Raw genomic sequence first — 26,525 nt, 5'->3', positions numbered from 1 at the left:
AACCATGTAAAATTATGTTTTCTAAGCTTAGAACTACTTATATAGCTATGTATATGTGAAAGTAAACGAATGAAAGTGAAAAGTAATTTCTGAGGAATTATGTAAGAAATGAAATGTATTTTCAGCATGTAAATGTTAAATGTGAGTTGACCTATTTTATACGAATATGTATGAATTTTACTACTAAATTGTGTGGCATGAGTAAATGTAAATTCTATGCAAATATAAGTTAAATGTATGAGATGCAGGCTAAGTAAGTAAAGTATTGAGAATAAAATATGATATGGACTATATTGTTTGGGTATGTTAAATGCAACCATGTAAATGTAAGACAGTTGAAAGACAGCTATGTTAGCATATTTTAGCACACTTCTGTGTAGACTAACTGATGACAGCTAAAAGGAGCTGTAGACTAACTGATGATGGCTAAAGACCAGCTGTAGTATGAAGGAAAGAAAGGAAAATGCAATGTAATGGCAATGAAATGATAAATGAATAAAATGTGAAACGTGAACGATATGAATGGAAAGAGTCACTTAAAGTGAAATGTAATACTATGTTTAAGCTATGAACAAGAATGGATGTGAATGATTAAATAATGGAAGAAAGAATAATGTAATATGTTATTAGAAGTATTTATACTATTAGAACATGTTACAATTGGGCGAGGCATACTCTTCATCTAAGGGCTTGCTGAGAAAGTCGAGTACACTAGTAACTTCAGGTGTGACAGTAGCTACATAACGTACTAGGGCAGAGGGAGCCTACTTGCATGGGCAGGTAGATTTCCCTATCCTTGGGGTCTTCGCTGTTAAACCTTTGTTTGAACAGTGTGAGTACACGATCAATCAAATACTAGAGGGCTTACTTAGTAAGGTGAGTGTCCTAATATGCTTCAGTAGTGATATTCGGGTTGCCAAATGTATCAGAGCAGAGGGGTGCTACTTATATGGGTGGGTAATCACCCCTATCCTTGGATAATCTAGTGGGTTAAATCTTTTGCATGTGATTGATTAGGTTTAGATAATGAATTCAGAAATTATATTAACGATTTTTAAATGTTAAATATTATGTTGTTATAAACTCATGCTGGTCACACACCGTTTTAATATATTGTTTTTTCCCTTACTGAGATGTGTCTCACCTGAATATGAATTTATCTTTTTTAGGATTTTCTCGAGATCGAGCTTAGAGAGCTCAAGGTTTTGTAGCATTTTTGGGAGATATAAGAAAAAAGTATAAACATTTTAATGATGTTTTTGGGAATGTAGATATTTTATGTTTTATATTTTAAGTCTTCTAGATTTTATGAATGGTTATGAAACATATTGGTGTTGTGAATACTGGAAGTGTAGGTTATGTTTTTGGAGATATGTATATATTTGAATACAGGTGGATGCTTAATTTATTATGGTTGGTAGATAGATTTAGAAAACTCTGGTATTATATTTTTGGGAGATTATATTTATGTTTTTCGCTGCATACATGATATTAGAATGTGGATTATCAGGTAAATTAATGAATTAGTAGCACTCCAGTCCCACATAGGGGGTCGGGGCGTTACATACGTCCTCGCCTTGAGCAACTTACTCAAGGATTCCACTATAATCCCTGCTCCTTAAATTGGGACGAAACTTCCCTTACAATCTGCTGCTTACAAGAGGTATGACTTCCTCCTAATCCGCTGCTTACAAGAGATACAACTCTCTTCTCAAATCCGGTTCACAACCCGAACCGTGATTACAATCAAATATCAAATATCTGCAAAACACTCAATGTTACTTCTAACAAAGCTAGTGAGTACAATTAAAATTCCTAATACGTAATCATATAATGAAACTTGAAGCTCAGAATGTATGAAACGATACAATTGTTGAATGAATGATATATGCTTTAGCAAATTTTTCTTTTATCAAATATTCCAAAATGTTTGTATGAGTAATAGCTTTGAAGACAAGATGCTCAAATATCAAATATGATATTGTTAAAAAGTTTGTCTTGAATATTGTAAAAAATCTAAATCAAAAGGCTTTCTTTCAAATGTTCAATCACACCACGATCTTTGTAATATGCAAATATATATATGATATGTATTCCAAAGATCAAAACACTGAATATAAGGTTTTCTAAAAGAATATCCCTCACTAAAATAAATATTTATGAATACTAAGGATATTTAATCAAGTGTTTTTAATATATCTAAAATATAGATCCTTTAACTGAATACACACTTGAATCAAAAACTATTTAATCAATGGCATAATTTTTCACAAGTAATGGTCTTGTCAAAACACTCTCTATATGTATATGAAAAACTCAAGATCGATCTCTCTCTAGTAATATTAAATAATAAATGATGAGATGAGAAAACTCTTGAAAATAATAAATGGATTGACTAAACCTCAATATCAAGATGAAACCAAGATGAGTAAATGAATTCCCTTTGATTTTCTGAGTTGATTTGCCCAAACTTGATGAGTATAAGTTGGAGTGCTGGCAATCGTATAGCAATACGTTCAAATCTCTCAATTCTACGTCAAAAAATGTTCTCTTCTCTTCTCGTTGATCTTAGCTTACGTACTAGGGTTTAGATGTTGTATAAATAGGTATCTTGCCCTTAGAATCAATCTTGACCGTTGGATCAAGAATAAACTTGTGTGTTCTCTCATTAAAAGTTAGATTTTTAAACTTTCCCATAGGTTCAGGCGGCTAAGGTTAAAAGCCTAGGTGACTGAAGTTTTTTAGAGTTTCAAAAAATTAACATGGATACAAGGTCAGGTGACTGAAGTTGAGGGTCAGGCGCCCGAAGTGACGAGTTCAGACGACTGAAGTTGAGTTCAATCTACTGAGGTGTCTTGGCCAAGTTCTATGTTTCACCATTAATTCTTCAGGCGATTGAACTTAATCTTCGATCTCCTGAAGAAATTCTTCAGGCGACTGAGGTTGAGTTTAGGCTACTGAAGTGACCATTTCCTAAATCTTTTCTTTCTGGTTCAAAAATCTTTTTTGCTTTCTTTCTTGGCTCTTTTATAAAAAAAAATTTTTCTAGGGTTTTAAAAGTATGCCTGAGTCCATGAATGTCCCTTAATAATGTTCATGAAATGCATGAGTCCTAAGGTCATTCTAGATTGTGATTTGAGCCTCAAATTAAATCATATGAAAATGTAAGTACATAAGTTCTAAGTACCTATTCCCATGACACTCTTGAACTTGTTGCTTGCATCTTCATTCTTGTACTCTTTGAGTTCCATGGATTATGTCAAGATATGTATGTTTTAATCTTCATGGCTTCCATGAGTTGTTATCCTTCCGTGCATGCTAAATATAGTTCCTATTCACAATCCCAGTGCACAGATCAAATACCAAGTGATTTGTCATTATCAAAACCGGATTGGACTCATAGAGTCAACACATACTTTTAGTAATTATAAATATATGTGTTTTTTTTCTGTAAATCTATATATACATAAATGTGAAAACTTCCCTAGATGGTTGTATGTCACAATTTAATCCCTCATGATAGGGTTGTGCGGCCCGTGGGCGGGACTTAACCTGTTGGCCTACCAGAATAAGTCAACTGTAACCTCTATCATCAAACCAACCGCCTCTACCCAGACTACTGGGGAGCCTGCAATCTCTCCCACGCCACGATCGACTACTCATATAATCCACACACTATCTGATATATGTGGTTGCACTTTATACTATAATAGCTACGGTATCATGCTTTGTAATTTGATCTTTTCCATCAAGGTCTGATACTATATACTAGTGTTATATATCTTACTGATTTGCCATGATTCTGTATAACGGTAATAACCATGATTTTGTAAAGTTACACCATAACGCTGTAATAAACTGAGTATATACTGTAATAACTGTATGTTGTGGTTCTGTAATATCTGTATATCATGGGTTTGTATTTTGTATATCATGGCACTGTGAAAACTGTATATCTGAGTAAAATGTATAACTGAGTAAGACTGTAAATCTATATATAACTGTATATTTTTATATACTATAATATCTGTATAAACTGTGTAAACCATAGTTCTATAAAACTCTGAATAACTGTAGTTCTGTAAATAACATGTATATTCTGTGTAATGTGTAATATAATTCTATAAAACTGTATAAGCTTAATTCTATAAAAGTTATGCAGAATACTATACTAAACTAATATTTCTTATGCCACATAAGTAAATACTACTAATTAACTATAATCAGTAAAACTGTATAATTTCTTTCTCTAGAACCCATAAAAAAATACTATATTTTTCTAGTAAAAATATTTGATTTACTGGTATAGCATATTTCCCTTACCTAACTATCTAGGAGGTCTGACCTCAACTTTATCCTCACGCCCGCGGCGTATCAAACTCAAAACCCTGAAATAATATACATTTCCTAATTCAATCAATCCAAAATCAGATTAATAACTTTATTCGCCTTTTCCTCAGGCTCACAAAACTCAATTATTCATAAAATTCCAAACTACCAATTATTTATCAATATTATTTGAGTTCCTGAGGGACACCTGCTAGGATCCTTAACCCATACCCAAGGTGTTTGGAAACCCAACCCTGAAATCGCAACACCCTAATTTAATCAATTCAAACACCAGTATATTAACATTTTATACAAAATCTGGGTTCAGAAAAGCCTAATAATTATATAAAAAAAACCCCTAAAATAACCTACTTACCCTACTTTTGGGATGGTGCCTAAACTTCTCAAACCAAAATTGTGCTCCGACTAAGTTGTAAGGAATCTACCTAGGATTATCGTGGTAACTTCTAATCGTCAAACTAGGGAAAAATGAGGCCAAAATCTTAGAAAGAAGGCAGAGGTTTCGAAAATTGAGAGAGAGATAGAGAATAGCTAAATTTTTGCCCAAATATCTGATTCTCGTGTATATATAGATGGCTTGCTACGTGGCTTCATCGACAAGGCACGTGGCCTCATCGATGAACCGAAGAAGGGAGTTCGTCGATGAGGATGATGAGTTCGTTGATGAACCAAAGAGTCTGAATTCCCCCCCTCTCGGTATCTTTTCATTGACGAAACACTAAAGCTCGTCAATGAACCATATATGGGCATTCGTCGATGAAACCAGAGGGTTCATCAACGAACCCTACTTTTATTTCTTTTGAATTTTCCTTTTATTTTGTGGGTATCTACAAAGCTACTTGAAGCTCATATTGGTTCACAATATTAAGGAAAATGTGTCGTTTTCTAGAAAATCGTTGACGGCTTCAATAAACCCCTCTGTAGTTGCTTTGATAGATTAAGATTGAATGTTTGTTGTGAGCAAACTGTCGATGGTTTCAGCAAACCATCGACGGTTACGCCTGTTGCTGAGTTGCAGAGAATCCCAGCAGTTGAAGATTTGCTACTATCTGATTGTATGTGGCGAACTAAGATTCTTCAGTCTTATTACTTGAATAGTTGTTTGTATTTTATAGCCTAGGATCTCTTTGATTTAACATTTAAATACTTTTGAATGTGTAACAAATATATCTTATACAAGTCCTATATATAGGACATCTTTACATCTATAAAAGTGTCTTGCATTTTTAATATGGTATTAGAGCTCTTTCTCTAAGAAGCTTTCTTTCCTTTCCTAATGATCATTTTCTATGAGTTCGTTGTTGTCACCACCCTCAACACTCTTGGAAGTGGCAACTCTCCTCTTATTGCCATCAATGTCGATTCCCAGCTTCCCTTGAAGCTTACCCCTTCCAACTTCCCTTCTTGGCGCACCTAACTAATATCATTGCTCATTGGCTATGACCTTCAGGGTTATCTTGATGGCACAACCATATGTCTGTCATGAACCCTTTCTCCCAGAACCTCCTATGTCGGTTCATCTTCTGCAAGTGTCTCCAATCCTGCTTTCTAGCATTGGATTCGGTAAGTTAAGCTGATCCTTCATGCCATCCTTGCATCTGTCTTCGAACTGGTCATGTCGCTCATTGCCGCTTCAACCACTGCTCATGATGCTTGGACCAAGTTGCAACGATTGTACGCCAATCATTCACACACTTGTGTTATGTGACTTAAGTAGGAGTTGACTCCCACTCAGCAAGATTCCCGCTCGATCTCAGAGTATCTCCATGCCATCAAGGTATTAGTTGACAAACTTGCTATGATTGACTCTCCCGTCTCAGCGGATGACATGATTTTGTATGTCCTCAACGATCTTGGCCCTAAGTTCCATGAGATTGCAATGCCTATTTGAGCACGTGAGACTTCTCTTACATTTGAGGAGCTTCATGATATACTGGTTGGCCATAAAAGTTACTTATAACGTGTTGACACATCCAATGTTGTTCAGGGAATCTCAAGAGCTTGACATAGTCGCACCTCATGGCCTCTCTGGTCAAGCACATCGACAAGGCTTTCGGTATTTCTGATCTAGTCCTGCCTCAGTTTCTCGACGTGGTCGCTCTTAAGAGTCACTTGGTAGAGAGCCTTGTAGCAATTCTTCCTCAGTCTGAACCTTGGAATCTGTTAGTAAGGACTTGGTCACCCCTTGGGTTGCTAGTCGCACCCCTTGGTCAAGCAAAATCTTCTTTTCCTTTGATGATCTAGAGCTTCAGAAGTTTGGTTGAGCATCTGATTTAAGCTTTTCATGTCCCCAAATTCTCTTTTAACTTCTTGTACGCCTAATTCCTTGGTTTTAACCTATTTTTCCTGAAAAGACAAACAAACCTTGCATAACTATGAACAATGATAACTCTGAGTAATTACATAATAAAATAAGGATAAACATGCATTTTAGGGACTCATCACAACCCCCAACTTACACATTGTTAGTCCTTGAGCAAAGCAAAAGCTAAAAAAACTACTAAATCCTATTTACTTCCTCTTTCATGGGAAACACAGTTGCATTTACCATATGCAACAAGGCTTTAAACCCTTAGGTTGATCCTAGTGGACGAGTTCTAGTCTCGTGAGGGTTTCCAGGGTGATACCCACAAACACCAGTTTCAATGAACATAAAATGAAAATACACATGCAACATAGATATACCATTTCACTTACAGGAATATCACCTAATTGTATGCGAGCTCTTTCTTCACAACTCTACTATGCACTTAACTTCGAAACTAGTTACTCATGCAAGTCTCATCATTATATAGCCATTAAGAACAATATCCTTACATAAAGTCAACTAGAAATTACAATTCAGTGTTAATGTAGCCATGTAAATTCAAGTATAAATAGGTGAAATTACCAGGCATGTGTAAAGTGTATGACTCGTCACCCTTAGGACATCCAAGGACACCTACAGAACAATTGTCTTGACTCAGCCTCACTGGTAAACTCTAAAAAACACTCAAAAGATGAGTTCACTCATCGTATGTGAGGAGGAGTGTCATGATCAAACATCCCACATATTGTAAGGAACAAACGCAAAATGTATGGAGTGGACTAGTTTGAAAAAGGGTCCAGCCTATTTGTGAGGTGTCAAATCCTTCACCGTAGCAGCTTCTCATCTACTCACCATATCTAGCTAAGACCACCCTAGATTAACTTATTTAAAGACCAGTCATGAATACATCAGAGGCATTGGGTTACTGAAGAGTCTTCATATGTGTAGAACATGTGTCGTGACCTTGACTTTTTGTTATAGTTGTGTGGAGCAGGTATTAATGTTTCACCTTAGTCTGGTATATCTCTGTTGTTCTTTTCTTTCATTTGCTCATTCTTTAGTTTCTTTCTTTTCATAGTCAGTTAGTACAATCGTTACACTTCTTTTAATATCTTCATACCACCAATGGAAATTAAGCTCAAACAGGAGTCCATGAAATAAGTTTATCTCTAAGGATGGCTTAGCCTTTACTTCTTGAGTAGGCTACAAGTGTAAAGACCTAAAAAAATAATAGTAAATAAATAAAGAGGAAAAGGAAAATTTAAAGGAGGCAAAGTAGGGATCATGGACGAATGCACTGGCTTCGTCGATGAACTCCCTCATATGGTTCATGGACGAGGTTCAATGCCTCGCCGACGTAGAGATACCGAGAAAGGGACATGTAGACCTTTTAGTTCGTTGACAAACTCACTATCCTCATCGACGAACTTCCCTCTTGGATTCATCGACGAGACTACGTGTCTCGTCAACGAAGCCATGTGGTCAGCCATCTATATAAGCGCAAAAATCAAATTTTTGGCGAGAAATTCAACTGCTCTTCTCTCTCTCTCTCTCTCTCTCTCTCTCTCTCTCTCTCTCTCTCAAGAATTTGGTTTCTCTCTTTTCTCTCTAAGATTCCAGCTCCGTTTCTCCATGGTTCGATGATCAGAAGCTACCATGATGATCTTGGGGAGATTCTCTACAACTTAGCGGAGGCAGAATTTCGATTTGAGAAGTTTGGGAACCATCCTAAAATCAGGGTAAGTGGATTATTTAAGGGTTATTTGACTTGTAGGTTTTTCTGAACCTAGATTTGGTTGTAAATGTTATTACACTGGTGTTTGGGATGATTAAATTTGGATGTGTGAATTCAGGGTTTGGGGGCTTATACTGCAGGTAGGCTAAGGAACCTTGTAGAGACCCAAAGAAATTACAATAATTAAATAATCGAAAGGGAGAAAAAAGAAATTGAAAAGGGGGTCAATAGGTTCGCATTCGTCGACGAAGTGGCTTATTGGGCTCGTTGACAGGGACACGTGTCTCATCGACGAGAAGATACCGATAAGCTATTTTTCAGCTCTAAATTTCATCGACGAGGAATGAGTGTTTGTTGACGAACTTCCTTCATGGCCTCATCGATGAAGTGACGTGTTTTGTTGTCAAAGGCTAGGGTATAAATAGCCTAAACTCAATTTTTCTGTAGCAAAATTCATGAAAAATCTCTCCCTCTCTCTCTCTCTCTCTCTCTCTCTCTCTCTCTCTCTCTCTCTCTCTCTCTCTCTCACTCACTCACTCACTCACTCTCATGTTCGACCCTTCCCTCTTCTCTCTAATATTCTTGGTCGAATTCTTACCGGTTCGATGATCCGAGGCCGCCACAACACTCTTGGTAAAGTTCTCTTCATGTCTGCTGGAGTGGATCGTTGGTGGGGCTAATTTGAATTTCATTCCAAATTCAGGGTAAGACTTTATATTTAGAATTTGGCTTTACCCCAGTTGTATAAAATGTAGTACTCGAAGAAATACTGAAGTTTTGTTCAGGGAAATGTTGTTTTCAGGGTGTTGAGCTGAGAACCCTATGGGTACAGGACTAGTCATATTAAGAGCTTTTCAGCAGGCAGGTAAGGGAATAAACTAAAGCAGTAATTTTTCCATAAAATTACTATTATTTATTACCATGTATTATATATGAGTATTATTGAGAAAATGTATATTTGGGAAAATACTACTGTTGCTCAGGAATGTATATTTTTAGCATGAACTGACAGGAAATATGATTTCAGAATAGAATGCATGATTTTATACAGTATTGTGTGGCATGAACATTATTTTACGCATTTTGTATTATGTAAAGACAGTTTTACAGAAAAAGTATGCTTCAATTATTTTCAGGAATAACATAATAAATAGGAAATTATGATTTCAGAATATGTGATATGCATTACATTTATATAGATCAGTATGTATGTTATGTTCGGCGCAAGGCCATGATTGATAGCAAGCGCAAGGTCGTGGATTATGTATGTATTCGGCGCAAGGCCATATATATTTATGTTATTACAGAAATCAGAAAACGCTATCAATCTATTTATTTGCAAATAGTATATTATCATGTAATATATGTTATCAAAACCCAGATGGTAGTTTAGTTCAGTTTCAGAAGCACGGTACCGTAGCTATACAGATCAGTTTAGTTTAGACTTGTGCTAACCGCCCCTACTAGTAGAGGGGGTGGGAGATGGATAGTCGATGTGGCTTTCAGTATAGAGTTGTAGACGTCCACCTGACAGTTCAGACCAGGGTGTGGCGGGCCCATCGTACTTATAGACATTTTTGACTCGGCATTAGTCAGCCAATCATTATTGGGTCCCACATTCAGGCTGCACAACCCGTCATGGGGGGTAATACATGACATCAGCTAGCTATTCATCTTACGTAAAATTTCAGAATTACTAGTTATATCTGACAATTTATGAACAATATGATTTAATAGAATTATGAAATTATATGTTTACTCAGTTATGCTATTAATAATGTTTTCAAGTATGTGACATGTACTGTATATCCATTATAGCACTAAATATTCATGTTGCCTCACAGATGCATTTAGATTATTTCCCTTACTGAGAAGTGTCTCACCCTAGCTTAAACTATTTCAAGGAACCCAGAAAGACCGGCGGACCGAGGTGCCGTTGAGACAGTTGTGCTACCCCACTAGGAGGGTAAGTTTTTGAGTTAGGATCAGTAGGTTTTTTGTTGAAAGATCCTTGATGTATCTTTTGATGTTAGAGGATGGACATATACAGTATTATGGTGGATTGTAGACAAATTTGGTATTATGTACTCTATGGTTTGGAGATTTTTATATAATTTATGTTTACTGCTACTCAGGTTTCTACTATGTATGACAGGTGTGTCCCCATTACCCACGAGTTCAGGTTGACTTTATTATGGTTTTTAATTAATGATAATTAATATAGTTGATATATGGTAAAATTAAGTTAGTTGTTACAATTTGGTATCAGAGCCTAGGATGCTTGGTTCTGTAGACTCTAGAATGTAGCAGTAACAATACCAGAGTATAGGATAAGGGAATTTGAGGTCTGGTTTTGTAGTCTAGATGTAGAACTTCCCTAATGGTTTGTGAGTTTTTCCGGGGGTGACGAAAAGCCATGGTAAACTATTGTCGGGTTGGGTATCTAGGTTGCAGGATTGAACCTTGAATTAAGATTTGGGGTGATGAATTAGTTAAGGATATAACATACTAGTTAGATGATATGTTATGGTAATAGGATCCTAAGTTAAATTTATTGTCTTTTCAGGATGGACCCTGGAGGTAGTAGTGCCCATACCAGTGGTAATGAGGGTGCTGGGCCCTCAGGCACTGTGGGTGGTGATTCAGATGCAGTACTGCGTAGCATGACACAGCAAGTCATGGATGAAATTGCCAGGAACTCTAGAGAGCAAGGTGGTTCTTCTATAGGCCACGGCAGTTCGATTGAGAAGTTTATTAAGATGAACCATCCGGCTTTCTCAGGAGGAATTGATCCTGCAGTTACTGAAAACTGAGTGTAGGAGATTGAAAAAGTATTTGCAGTACTGTAGTGTACTGAGGAGCAGAGGGTGCTGTTTGCTACGTATAATTTGACTAGAGAGGCTGAAAGATGGCGGATGTCAATGAAACTCCTAGAGCAACAGAGGACAGTGCCTATAGAGTTGACATGGGAGCGATTTAAGGAGATACTTTTCGATGGATATTTTCCAGCCTTGTCTAGAGAAGTTAAGATTGAGGAGTTTTTGAATATGAAGTAGGGACAGTAGACAGGGTAGCAGTACGCGGTGAGGTTCATTAAGTTATCTCGCTTCACTCCATCCATTATTCTAGATGAGACGAAGAAGGAACGACAGTTTGAAATAGGTTTGAGAAGAGAATTATATAAGCAAGTTTCAATACTAAAATTGCAAGATTTTGCTGAGCTGGTAGACAAGGCAACTATGGTAGAGGCCAGAGAGCGGTTGGAGGCTGAGGAGCAGAGACAGAGGAAGAGATCCACGCCGTCTAGTTCCTAGCAGGGGTCCAGTTAGGGTTCGTGAAAGAGAGGTGGCTATTATAGATACCGGAGGTAGGAGTAGTGGAATTGTGGGTTTCAGGGTATGCAGCCATTTCTAGCTTGCTCGACTTGTGGGAAAAGGCACCTAGGTGAGTGTCATGCCGAGCGAGGTATTTACTATTGATGTGGGGAGCCAGGGCATACAATGGGAGACTGTCAGGCTCAGATTGGTGCTGCTCCCACTCCTAGACCTACTCGGGGAGGCTATAAGGCGCCACGTGGAGGCTAGCAGAGGAATATGGCTCTAACTAGGGTTTTCGTTTTGACATCGGGTGATGTTGAGACAGCCAGCAATGTGGTGACTGGTATGGTTAGCATGTTTTCATTTAAAGTTATTGTATTATTTAACTCAGGGGCCACTCACTCGTTTGTGTCTATGGGGTGTATTAAATTATGTGGGGTCGAAACACAGTTATTAGACACTGAACTATTAGTGAGTACACCGACCGAGTCAGCAGTGAGGTGTAGTAGGGTGCTTCGAGGTTGTCTAATTGATATCTAGGCGAGAATTTTATCTACTGATTTGATAGTGCTGGACGTGCATGGGTTTGATGTCATATTCGACATGAATTGGCTAGCAACTAACTTTGCCAATATAGATTGCCATTCGAGAGAAGTGACATTCAGGCCCTCAAGAAGACCAGAATTCAGATTTATAGGCCTGAGTGCAATCTCTACCTTAATTGGTTTCAGCTATTCAAGCGAGGAGACTGCTCCTAAGTGGTTGTCAGGGACTCGTGGCCTTTGTGAGGGAAATATCAAGTAATGAATTGAAGCTCACTAATACACCAGTAGTAAAAGAATTTATAGATGTGTTTCCAGATGAATTACCAGGCTTGCCACCTGATCATGAGGTAGATTTTCCTATTGATTTGCTTCCAAGTATAACGCCGATCTCTAAAGCACCTTACGGAATGGCGCTAGTAAAGTTGGGAGAACTCAAAGATCAGTTGCAAGATTTGCTTGATAAGGATTTTAAACGACCTAGTGTATCTCCGTGGGGAGCTCCAGTATTATTTGTGAAGAAGAAAGACGGGACCATGAGGATGTGTATAGATTATAAGGAAATTAATAAGGTGACAATCAAGAACAAGTATCCTTTACTCTGTATATATGATTTATTTGATTAGCTCCAGGGTACACGGGTGTATTCTAAGATTGATCTCAAGTCAGGATATCATCAAGTAAAGGTAAGGGCAGAAGAAGTATCGAAGACGACCTTCAGGACCAGGTATGGGCATTATGAGTTTCTTGTTATGCCTTTTGGTTTGACGAATACTCTTGCAATATTTATGGATTTGATGAATAGGATCTTCCACCAATATTTAGACCAGTTTGTTGTTATTTTTATTGATGATGTGCTGGTCTATTCGAGGATCTATGAGGAGCATGAGACACATTTGAGGAAGGTTTTACAAGCACTTAGGGAAAAGAATTTTTACGCCAAGTTCAACAGATGTGAATTCTAGCTTGAGAAGGTTGTGTTTTTAGGGCACGTTATCTCAAGGGATGGAATTTCCATGGATCCTAGTAAAATTGATGAAGTAGTGAATTGGGCTAGACCGAGGAATGTCTAGGAGATTAGGAATTTTTTGGGGCTGGTTGGTTATTACAGTCCTTTTGTTGAGGGATTCTCAGCATTATCAGGGCCTCTGACGCAACTGAATAAGAAGAACATCATATTTGAATGAGACGATAGTTGTGAGCAGAGTTTTCAGGAATTGAAGCAAAGACATGTCACGACACCAATGCTGATCATCCCGTAAGGGGGTGAGAGTTATATTATTTATAGTGATGCGTCCTTAAGGGGACTTGGCTGTGTATTGATGCAGCATGGTAGAGTGGCAGAGTATGCTTCTAGGCAGTTGAAAGAATATGAAAAGAACTACTCTACCCATGATCTTGAATTGGCTACAGTAGTACATGCATTGAAGATTTGGAGGCATTACCTATATGGCGAGTGATGTGGAATCTTCTCCGACCATAAGAGTCTAAAGTACTTTTTCACTCAGAAGGAACTAAATATGAGACAGAGAAGGTGGTTGGAGCTTATTAAAGATTTTGACTGTACTATCAGTTACCACCCAGGAAAAGCAAACGTGGTAGTTAATATATTGAGTAGGAAATTTATGGGACCAGCACTGACTGTTATGGAAATTCAGCATTCGATTTTGATGGATTTAGAAAGAGTCGGCATAGAGTTGGTCGAGAGTGATCCTCGGGTCTGGATTGCTAGTTTAGTGGTGCAGCCTACTCTCTAGGAAAAGATTAAAGCTGCTTAGAAAGATGATCCAGAATTATCAGAGGTATTGGTTAGAGTGTAGAATGGTTAGGGAGAGGAATTTTGTATTATAGATGATGGAGCTTTATGGTTCCGTTCTAGGTTATGTGTTTTTGCTGATGTTGATATCAGGAAGACCATTCTAGAGGAGGCTCACAGATCTTTGTATACAGTTCATCCCGGCAGCACGAAAATGTATATGGATCTACGAGAGTCTTATTGGTAGAGTGGTATGAAGAGGGAGATTGCTGAGTATGTAACACAATGTTTGATGTGCCGGCACGTAAAAGCTAAGCACCAGAGGTCGGCAGGCCAGTTGCAGCGACTTTTTATTCTAGAGTGGAAATGAGATCATATATCCATGGATTTTGTTTCAGGGCTGCTGTCAGCATTGCATGGCCAGAATGCCATTTAGGTGATTGTAGACCGTTTGACTAAGCCGTTTGACTAAGACCGCTCATTTTCTTCCTATTAAGATTAGCTACTCCCTTAACCACCTGACATAGATTTATATTTAAGAGATATTCTATTCTCATGGATTGCCAGTGTCTATAGTGTTAGATCGAGACCTGCATTTCACATCGCGTTTTTGGAAGAGCTTGCAAGACGCTCTAGGGTCTCAGTTATCTTTCAAAACGGTGTTCCATCCTTAGTTAGATGGGCAAACTGAGAGGGCGATACAAATATTGGAAGATATGCTTCAAGCATGCGTGCTGGATTTTAGGGGTAGTTGGACTCAGTTATGCCGCTGGTGGAGTTTGCGTACAATAACAGTTATCAGGCCAGCATTGGCATGGCACCATTTGAGGCACTTTACGGTAGGAGATGTCGTTCACCCTTATATTGGGATGAGATAGGTGAGCGACAAGTTTTGGGACCAGAGTTAGTATAGCAAGCATATCATAAGGTTTGGCTCATCAGAAATAGAATTAGTGCAGCTCAAAGCCGACAGAAGAGTTACGCCGATAATCGTCGTAGGAAATTAGAATTTGATATTGGTGATCATATGTTTTTGAAAATAGAACCGTTAAAAGGGGTTATAAGATTTGGAAGGAAAGGTAAAATTAGCCCTAGGTTTATTAGTCCATTTGACTAAGATCGCTCATTCACCACTTGTGTTGTCCAGGATACACGATGTATTCCACGTTTCCATGTTGAGAAAATACGTCCCAGATCCTTCTCACGTAATCAATTATGGTGAATTAGAGCTCAGTGATTCACTAGTTTCTAAGGAGGTACCAATACAAATTCTGGACAGGAAAGAGCAGGAATTACGTAATAAGAAGATTCCTCTAGTAAAAGTCCTGTGGAGAAATCACGCAATAGATGAAGCTTCTTAGGAGCTCGAGGAATAGATAAGATAGAAATACCCACAATTGTTTCTTTTGCAGGTTAGTCAGTGTATGTATTAGTTTAGTTAGTAAGTAGTCTTTTGGTTTTGGGAGAATTTTTATTTTGTATTTGTAATCTCCCAGAACTTAGAATGTAACCACGGTATTCCTCCACCATAAGTGAGGGTAAGTAATAAAATAAGTAGACCGTTTATCTTTAGGGATGGTGAATTATATGGATAGTAAATTTCGAGGACGAAATTTTATAAGGAGGGGAGAATGTAGAGACCCGAAGAAATTATAATAATTAAATAAAAGAGAGAGAGAAAAAGGAAATTGAAAAGGGGGTTAGTAGGTTCGTGTTCATTGATGAAGTGGCTTATTGGGCTCGTCGACGGGGACACATGTCTCGTCGATGAGAAGATACCAAGAGGCTGTTCGCCCCTTCCCTCTTCTTTCTAAGATTCCGAGCCGGATTCTTTTTGGTTTGACGATTTGAGGCCTCCACGACACTCCTATTAAAGTTCTCTTCAAGTCTGCTAGAGTGGATCGTTGGTGGGGCTAATTTGAATTTCATTCCAAATTCAGGGTAAGACTTTGTATTTAGTATTTGGCTTTACCCCAGTTGTATAAAATGTAGTACTTGAAGAAATACTGAAGTTTTGTTTAGGGAAATATTTTTTTCAGGGTGTTGAACTAAGAGCCCTGCGGGTGTAGGACTAGTTATATTAGGGGTTTTTCAGCAATCAGGTAAGGGAATAAACTAAAGCAATAATTTTTCCATAAAAATTACTATTATTTATTACCATGTATTATATATGAGTATTATTGAGAAAATGCATATTTGGGAAAATACTGCTGTTGCTCAGGAATGTATATTTTTAGTATGAAATGACAGGAAATATGATTTCAGAATAGAATGCATGATTTTATACAGTATTGTGTGGCATGAATATTATTTTATGCATTTTGTATTATGTAAACACAGTTTTATAGAAAAAGGATGCTTCAATTATTTTCAGGAATAACATGATAAACAGGAAATTATGATTTCAGAATACGTGTATATAGTACATTTATATAGATTAATATGTATGTTATGTTTGGCGCAAGGCCATGATTGATAGCTGGCGCAAGGCCGTGGATTATGTATGTATTTGGTGCAAGGCTGTATTTATTTATGTTATTACAGAAATCAGAAAACGCTATCAATCTATTTATGTGCAAATAGTATATTATCATGTAATATATGTTATCAGAACCCAGATGGTAGTTCAATTCAGTTTCAGGAGCACGGTACCATGGCTATATAGATCAGTTCAGTTTAGACTTGTGCTAACCGCCCCTGCTAGTATAGGGGGTGGGAGATGGGTAGTTGAGGTGGCTTTCAGTATAGAGTTGTAGATGTCCACCTAGCAGTCCGGACTAGGGTGTGGCAGACCCATCGTACTTATAGACATTTTTGACTTGACAGTGGTCGGCCAGCCATTATCGGATCCCATCTTCGGGTTGCACAACCCATCATTGGGGGTAATACATGACATCAACTAGCTATTCATCTTGGGTAAAATTTCAGAATTACTAGTTATATCAGACGATTTATGAACAGTATGATTTAGTAGAATTATGAAATTATATGTTTACTCAGTTATGCTATTAATAGTGTTTTCAAGTATATGACATGTACTGTATATCTATTATAGTACTAAATATTCATGTTACCACACAGTTGCATTTAGTTTATTTCCCTTACTAAAAAGTGTTTCACCCCAGCTTAAACTATTTTAGGGAACCCAGAAAGAACGGTGGACCGACGTCGCCGTTGAGACAGTTGTGCTACCCCACTAGGAGGGTAAGTTTTTGAGTTAGGATTAGTTGGTTTTTGTTGAAAGATCCTTGATGTATTTTTTGATGTTAGAGGATGGACATATACAGTATTATGGTGGATTGTAGACAACTCTGGTATTATGTACTCTATGGTTTGGAGATTTTTATGTAATTTATGTTTACTACTACTTAGGTTTCCGCTGTGTATGACAGGTGTGTCCCCATTACCCACGGGTTCAAGTTGACTTTATTATGGTTTTTAATTAATGATAATTAATATGGTTGATATATGGTAAAATTAAGCAGGTCGTTACAAACCTAGTGGGTGTGCTAAGGAACTTTGGTAAATGATAAATAGTTTATAAATTCAGGAAATATGAGTATGGAAATTATTCTGAAAATTCAATTGAGTAACAGGAAAATATGTATGTGTATAATTTTAGGATTATGGAATTATGAATATCGTGGGCGTGAGTTAGAATCAGTAGGCGAGTTTAGTTAGCTAGGTAAGGGAAATATGCTATGCTAATTAAATTAGGAATTTTTCCAGTAAATTATAGTAATTGATTATGAGAAACGAAGTTTAAAATTTTGAGTCATATAAATTTTAGTATATGAGTTTTAGTCATTAATTGTGTGGCCTAAGTAAATATTGTTCAGTATGGAATTTATACAGTTTTAAGAATATCATGGTTTACAGTATTTTTGCACTGAAATATGTTTTATCATATTTTACTGAATTATGAATTACAATGTATTTTATAGACAGATATTTTACAATATATACATAATATCATGATTTTTTAAAATTTCAAAACCATAACACTCAGATATTTCAGTTTATTCAGCCAAATATTATAGCATTTTCATATCAATTTTAAAATGTTATGGTTATTTTGGAATCATAATGAAATAGTATGATAATTATATTGGTTATTTTGGAATCATAATGAAATAGTATGATAATATTATATATATATATATATATATATACATATATATATATTAGTATTATATAGTATTAGACCCTAATGAATTAGTTCTATCAGATTCAGTCAGCAGAGCACGGTACTGTTGCTATTTTAGATCAGAGTGCAACCACATATCTCAGATAGTGTATGAATTTCCGTCAACCGTGTCTTAGAAGGATTGCAGGCTCCCCAGAAATCTGGGTTGAGGTGGCTGGTTTGACAAGGAAGAGATCAGTTACCGAGCCTTTTGAGGGATTGCAGTATGGTCGGCTTGATAATTGATAGAGTTTCAGTTGACTTATCCTGGTAGGCCAACTATAATTAAGTCCTGCCTACGTGCACAACCTTGTCATGAGGGGTTAAATCATGATATACAATTTTCCAGGGTAGTTTTCATAGATATATATATATATATATATATATATATATATATATAGATTTACAGGATAACAACAGATATATTATAATACTAGAAGTATGATTTAATTAAAAGCTAAGATATTACAGATATATTTTTTTAAGCCATCTAGGAGTGAGTTATACTGTGTATTATTTTACAAGCTATCTCAGTTTTAGTTATTTATCAGTAAATTATTTATGTAAACTCAGTTGCCACACACTAGTAATAGCATATTTCTTCTTACCAAGAGTTGTTTCATCCCAGTAATTTAATACTTTTCAGGTGATCCAGTTAGACGAGTAGATTAGGCTCGAAAATAGGGAGGTCGGTTGCACTGCCTTATTTGTAGGGTAAGTGTTTTCAGGAAGAAGTATTTTTGGGTAGACTCTAAGAATTTTATTAGATGGAACTGGAAAGATATGTATTTATGTACATATATTTTGAAGAAATACTGAATTATGGTTTTGTGTATATGGTTGTACAGTATTATGTTTTTCGCTGCATAGGTACTTTTAGTAGTCATTACAGGGGGTATCAGAGTAAATGATTATCAGTCTATTTATACTTTATTTAAAAAAATGGTATGAAATTTTGAGGTCGTTACAACAAGACCTAAGTTTCTATCTCCCCATTTGATGTCACTTCTAGGCTAGCAAATGTAAGAATAAGACTAGTATACAAAGAATATCTAGAAAAAGGGAAAGTTGAGTTTCAAAAACTCTGAGTTGACGTCAAAACTCAAAAGAATGAAAAATGGCTCAATAGTACCTCACAAGGTGTCATAGTCACCACAGGTGCTCTCTTAGTGCTCTTGTAATGCCCTGAACCTGCCAAATGGGGCCCGAGGTGTTATGTGTTCCATTTACCTATTTCTGATACCAAAAATCCCATTCATGCAGCGGTAATAATTAAACATTCTCCACTAAAATACCAGAGTTCTATTCTATATAACCCAAAAAGTGTATCGATTCACTCTATTTTACATAACCAAGAATTTAAACATAACTTTTAAATACTTTATATCTTAGAACTACTCACAATTACCAAAAACTAAACCCTACCCTAGAGCTTGCTAAGCTCGATCACCTGAAGGATCTTAAAAGTTAATGATTCGCTAGGGTGAGACACTTTTTAGTAAGGATGGAATATATTATAATAGTGTGTGGCAGATGAGTTTTAGTGTACACAAAATATATTTGTTTGTTAATCAACAACAACAACTGCTAATACACTTATATACTATACTCACACATACATAACCAATATTTATAGTGAAAATTCCTGAAGATTGGGGAGATTAAACGACCATATATGTAACACCTCTTTGCTCTGATACCATTTGTAACTTTACCCTTTTTAATTTGGGTGAGGTTTCAACTGATACTTATCAGGGCACTCATCTTACTCAGTAAGACCTCGGGTAGAGAGTTTTACTTTGCAATAAATATTCATGCATTTAAATTCATATACATGTAGCCACACACATTGGACATCAATCACACATTTCAATCACATCCACACAGGATACTGCACAAGTTTCACATCCATACAGGATACTGCATAAGTTTCATCACAATCGAAATTCACTGTTACACTTCCCAATGACCTATTCATAGTATATCAGTAAAACAAACTCCTCAGGTCTGCCAATGTTTTACCCCATTTATATAAATGACAATATAACGAATTCCTCAAGTCTGCCAACATTATATCGTGATTTATACCTAGGCAATATAACGAACTCCTCAGGCCTGCCAATGTTATATTGTGATATATGCGAATAACGACACAAAACAATTCATCTACACATATCAATTCATTCACCATAGTAATCACAACCAGTTTATTATGAAAAGTTATTCTCATGCCACACGATTTGAGTGTTAATCATACTATTATATACTATAAATAATTAATATACCCCACTCACATTGGTTTTTTTTTCATTCCCAAATACGAATTATAATCAAAACCATCATTTTCAAATACCTAACCCGTTCATTAAATCATACATATATACACAAGCTTATATACTCGAATTTAACCAGTTCAAATTTAATAAAAAGCTGGTATAATTTATTCCCCTTACCTGTTCCTCGAAGTTCTGCCTAAAACGAACGGGAGATTAAAATTATAGCTTTATGGAACTGCCACCGAAACTGATCCGACAACCCAATAGAGAAGAGAAAGATGATCAGAGAGTGAGAGTGGCTTCGGGTGAGTGTAGAAGTGAGAGCAAATCACACGAGGGATGAGAGAGAGAAGTTTGAAGTTGAGAGAGAGAGAGAGAGAGAGAGAGAGAGAGAGAAAGAGAAAGAGAAAAAGAGAGAGAGAGAGAGAGAAAGAGAAAGAGAAAAAGAGAGAGAGAGAGAGAGAGAACTAATTTTTCTAAAAAAAAATGACCTAATGTCTATTAATAGGTTCTCAGCCCCCGTAGGAAACAATTGACGATTTTTCTGTGCTTAACGAAACTGTCGACGGTTTGGCACTTAAACACTCTTGGTAGTTTGCCTTGCAGGAAAACTATCGACGATTTTTTTGAGTCCCACAAAACCGTCAATGGTTTCGTCCTGGCCAAACCTTTTTCCTTCCTTTTTTTTTTATTTTTCCTTTCCTTTATTTATTTTCCTTTTCTTTTATTTTCTAGGTTTGTGTTACTACAGCTCTCAAGGACCCCTAAGTGCTACAAGTCATGTGAACGTGTGTTTTTAGCCTTATGAGATACCATGTAGATACATGAGTTTATATAGCCAGATTAATACAAATGAACCACTAGTCAACCTACATAGAGTTACAGTCCCTAGATTAGCCATATAAAGGGAAACTAAACATAGATGACCCACTATAATGTTAGGGAGCATAACAGGGTCATGTTTGTGTTGGGCCTAAACATGTAACTTATAGGTTATATGCAAGTATGTAAAGGGTATAAATTAGTGTTAATCATTACATATTCCAAGTCTTCACTGAAAAATTTAAATTTCTGTCATTTTGTGCTAAAAAGTGCTATGCAGTGTTACCTACCCCCTACCCCCAACATATAACTTCAGTGTCTTCACTGAAGTGTTGAAAAGAGAGAACTGGGGAGTCAAAGAAAGAGAAACACACTGCAGGGTGCAATGAGGATCAAAAGGTGTACCTGCATCAACACATATAATTCCAAAAACATGCATGCAAGACCACTGAAGCACAAAAGACTGGGAGATCAAAAACACAAAGTACATTTCATTACTTCTTAACTGAAGTTACATTATAGAGGAATTCAAAAACATGGTGGATAAAACAGATCAAAAGTGTGTCACAACAACACAACATATATGTTAAGCGTACAAAAAGAATCCAAGGTGGCTAGCCCTAAACCTATCCCAATCATCATCTGTTGACTTACTAGTGTCATTGTGCGAATCACTGCCCCCTAGATCACCAGAAGCGTCTGAGGGGGTTCCCTCCTCAGATTGGTGAACCTCATTAGAATCTGTATTGCCTATAGTTGTTTCTTCCTCAGAAATCGTTCCAGGCACAACATACGAAGTTGGTGGAGTGAGAGCAGGGGAGGATGCGTGAAAGGGGGCCTATTGGGCAGGAATAGGGATTGCCAGGGGAGCATAAGAAAAATTTGATAAGGTAGTTTTCCTAGGAAGACGTCTGGCATAATACCTGAAGGTGGGCGGTGTTTGTATTTGAAGAGGTACTAAGAAGTGTGGTGTTTATACCGGTAGCATCAGGGCAGTGGACATAGTAGGGACATTTGACAAGGAAGCGTATGTCTTGAGGATGGGCTCATACAAGGAGGGTTCTTCAAAAAATTGTGTGGGGTACTGAGCCTCGCTCATGGTAGCGATAGGTGGCAGGTTCTAAGGAATACGGGTCTCTGCACCCCTTTCACCTGAATACTCAACCTCAATCATAATCATCGGGCTTATTGGTTGAGTACTCTAAGGAGGGTGAGATGGATGGGCTTGTGAATGCTCCATAGGTGAGGCAATGGGAGAAGACAAACAGAGTGGAGAAGTAGCAGGCATAGGAGAGGGAGCAGGGGTTGAAGGTGGTATTGATGCCACGGCAAACCCCGACAGAAATGTGGCAACAGCCTGTGGATAATTGAGACAAAGAATATCTACGATGGCCTGTAAACCCTGGTGCATCCCTCCTCATATCTCTGTCATCTCAATGCGGAGGAGGTCAATATCATGATGTAATCAAACTAGGTCCTCCTTTGCTAGGGTTACAGATGAGGATGCTGGGGGCGGTGGTGCTGCTGTAGATGTGGATGGTGGATCCGTCGGTCTTCTCTTCTTTTTTGGTGCTTGATGAGGAGGTGGGACTATTAGTTGGGCTGGTTCATCTTCAGGGATATAAAAAAAATCTGGAACACAAAACTCTGACCCTACTGGACCTCCAAATGGAGCTTACTGATGAACCTTAAGTCGAGCCATAACCACCAATTGTAGGCTCTGACGCCATATTCTTTCTGTAGTAACCTCACCAATGGGGATATGTACCTCAGGGTCCCCCACATTGATCTTCAGCTATAGCAGTATTGCTGTGATAAGCTGCGCGTATGGAATTAGGGGCCTTTTCGGCTCCCGCACAGTCTGTCCTTGTCCCCACTTCGGGATTGGCCTCTTCAGCTTTGGATGCTTCACATTCCTAACATAAAAATTTATCATTTTCTCCTTAATCAGCTGTGGGATGTCCACCTGCATCTTTTTATGTACCGTATATAGGGCCTGAAGGTGGACTCCTCGCCTTTCGGAATGATGACCCATGGCACAGATATTTCACTACAAAATCAAATCCCACAAGAGCAAGTAGTCAAATACATAGCCCTATAGGGTCTGTAGCACTGTCCCCTAGAAAGAATCATATTATGGTTGCAGAGGAGATGATTGTTGAAACGATGATTGTTGGAGGATGGGTGCGGGATAATTTTGAAAGTTCTGATATGGGTGTGAGGGTAGAGCCTGGTTTAATTTTGAGGTCTTTGGGCTAGAAAATCCAGAGCTTGTAGCCTCCGAGAAAAGTTGGGACGTTGGTTCCACCCGGAATAGTAAGTATTGTCGTAGGGGTCGTTTGACAGCCTATCATACCAATTATGGGTGACCTTCACTTCCTTTTGCACAAGCTCAGGTTGGGAGGCGTGTATAGGCAAATGTAGCATATATGTGAAAGGTCAAAACAAATCGTACACACCTCTGCAGAGGCCGTTGACTGCGGTTGTTGTCTTAAAGACAGGAATTGATCAAGCTTTTGGGAAATAGTGTGTAGGGTAAGGGCTAAGTCATGGCCTGAAGCCAACTCATAAATGCCCTTAGGTGTGGAAGTGGATGGGTTGGGGGTTTAAGAGTGGCCATGTGCTGCTAAGAATTCTCAACTAGGTTCTCGAAGAGAACCCATGCCTCATTCTCGTGCTTTGTGAGGAAAGTACCTCCGCACGCAACATCAACCATGGACCTATCTCTCTCGGCTAACCCTTCCAAAAAGGTTTGTACTAATTGCCACTTGGGGACCTAATGATGTGGACATTTACGAAGTAGGTCCCTGAAACGCTCCCATGTCTCAAAGAAAATTTCCCCATCCGTCTGTGTGAAACTTATGATTGCCCTTCGCAGCTGGTTAGTTTTCTCAATAGGGAAGTACTTTTTTAAGAATTCATGCTACATGGTGACCTAATTGGTCATCAGGTCCGGCTCTAAAGATGTCAGCCAATATTTGGCCTTATCTTTCAGAGAGAATGGAAAGAACCTAAGGTGAAGGGTATTATCACTAAAATTAGGTATACAGATGGTGGAGTAGATCTCCAAGAACTCATCTAGATGCTGATAAGGATTTTTAGTGGAGTTCCCATTAAAGGTCGGCAGCATCGAGATGATCAAAGTCTTTATCTCGAATTGTGCTGCCTGAATATTTGAGAACCAGATGCAAGATGGCGAGGTGTATGCATTAGCACAAAGTAGTCCTTAAGAGGCCGAAGGGATTGCTCTCCTACCACAGGTAGGCATGGAGCTCAGGGTTTCGGGATTTTTTTAGTGGGAATCAGTGGGTTATTTTCGGCCATGGCTTTCAGTTCGGACGACTCGACTTTCTCTGGATTAGAGATAGGTTTCCTAAGGGACCTATGGGATTTTTCAATCTCGGGATCTATGGGAACTATCTCAACTTCCAAGGAATGCATACCAAACATACACACTTTAAGCACAGAGATTCAAACTTCAATATGTAACAAATAAAATATAAAAGAAAAAATATTTACATACAAAGAAAAAATATCCTAAGAGAGAAATTGGCTAACAATCGTACCCTAGTCCCCGGCAACGACGCCAAAATTTGGTAGGCTCGCCAAGGCTTGGGTCCTTAACTACAAAAAATAATATTTATAAAACCTAACTATTCCCAAGTTTAGTAGAAAGTGGGGGAGTTGGGTGTCCATCCACAGGGACTAAACCATGCAATTGTAAACCTTTTCTTAATCAGTTTATTAATGCCTTGTGTAAAAAAGAAGGATAAAAACATGATATTTTGCAATGGGTGAAATCTAACCAACTACAGGAAATCAAGTCAAAACTATATTGCCCTACTCCTGCAAAACAGTGCTGAGATTATAAATCAGGTGCTGGACTTCTTACCTTTGACTATGCTCAACTAGGAATACATAAGAGTACTAACCTAAGCCGTCTTAGGCCAAAGCTGAAGAGGTTCATTCTATGGCACATGGTAACAAGATGCACCAACCATCTGAAACATGGTCGGGAATCAGAGTATACCCTGTCTTAACAATCATGAACACCTCTACGTATTCGTAGCCCACTACTTATCCTGACTGAAACAATAGTAGTGTTATTCCTTACTGCAGCCTTTCATCATTCATCAAAGCAATAAATCAAAAGCAGTAAAGGAAAGCATATAAAATAAAGCGGTAAAGAGAAAGCAAGTAAAAGATCGATCCTTTGTATTCAGTACGTCTGTCACCAACGCTAGAAGGAACAAGAGAATAATCATGTAATATACATAGTGATTACACAAATGTTGCCGATTGTCACAAGCTATTAGACACCTGTGCACACACCGAAACATGAATTGAAATCTCCTTACTTCTTCTCTAACTTGGCTCTCAATGAGGTCTCAGGTCTCTCACTAACCTAAGAGAGGCTAAAAGGGAACTTCGAGCTCAAGTTCATAGTGATTACATATAGGCTCTAGTTTACAAAGTTTGTTTCGTAGTTTAGGAAGGTCTGCAGCATATCTCGCATAGAAAATCGTCACTATCGACCAAGTCTCTCCCATTTCTTCCTTGTGCACGCCTTGGTCGATTCTTCTGGGAAAGCAAGGATTTGAATCTTTAGCATTGTTGACTCAATCGCGCCATGGGGTCTTGCTAGTCAAGTTGATGGTTGAGGCTTGCAGGATCTTGAACTTCAGGATCTCAGGAGCTCGACATATTTGCACCTCATGGCCTCTCTGGTCGAGCACATCGTTGAGGCTCTTGGTATTTATGATCTCAGTCCCGCCTCAATATCTCGACGTGGTCGCCCTTGAGAGTCACTTGGTTGAGGGCTTGGTCGACCCTTGCAGCAATTCTTCCTCAGTTTGAACCTTGGATTCTGCTAGTGAGGACTTGGTCACCTGTTGGGTTGCTAGTCGTACCGCTTGGTCGAGCAAAGTCTTCTTTTCCTTTGATGATCTAGAGCTTCAGGAGTTTGGTTGAGCATCTAATTTGAGCTTTTCATGTCCCCAAATTCTCCTTTAAGTTCTTGTACGCCTAATTCCTTGGTTTTAACCTATTTTTCCTGAAAAGATGAACAAACCTTGCATAGCTATGACAATGATAACTCTGAGTAATTGCATAATGAAACAAGGATAAACAAAGGTAAATGAGGGTCTAAAATCATGCATTTTAGGGACTCATAAGTGTTTGTAGCTTGGCTAGATGCAACAACGAGGTATATTCTTCGATGGTTGGAGTCATG

At 37.9% G+C, this 26,525-nt stretch overlaps 1 non-coding gene across 1 annotated transcript; it reads left to right on the top strand.

The window, feature by feature from the left end:
• Positions 1–24,066: 24,066 nt before the first annotated feature.
• LOC131150079 (small nucleolar RNA R71) lies at positions 24,067–24,172 on the top strand. The gene has a single exon (XR_009135463.1). It is a non-coding gene; the product is annotated as a small nucleolar RNA R71 (small nucleolar RNA).
• Positions 24,173–26,525: the final 2,353 nt, after the last annotated feature.

The sequence above is a fragment of the Malania oleifera genome, chromosome 2 (assembly GCF_029873635.1).
Source record: "Malania oleifera isolate guangnan ecotype guangnan chromosome 2, ASM2987363v1, whole genome shotgun sequence".
Taxonomy (NCBI): Eukaryota; Viridiplantae; Streptophyta; class Magnoliopsida; order Santalales; family Ximeniaceae; genus Malania; species Malania oleifera.
The sequence above is the reverse complement of the archived record's forward strand: the minus strand, read 5'-3'. Positions and strand labels throughout refer to the sequence as shown.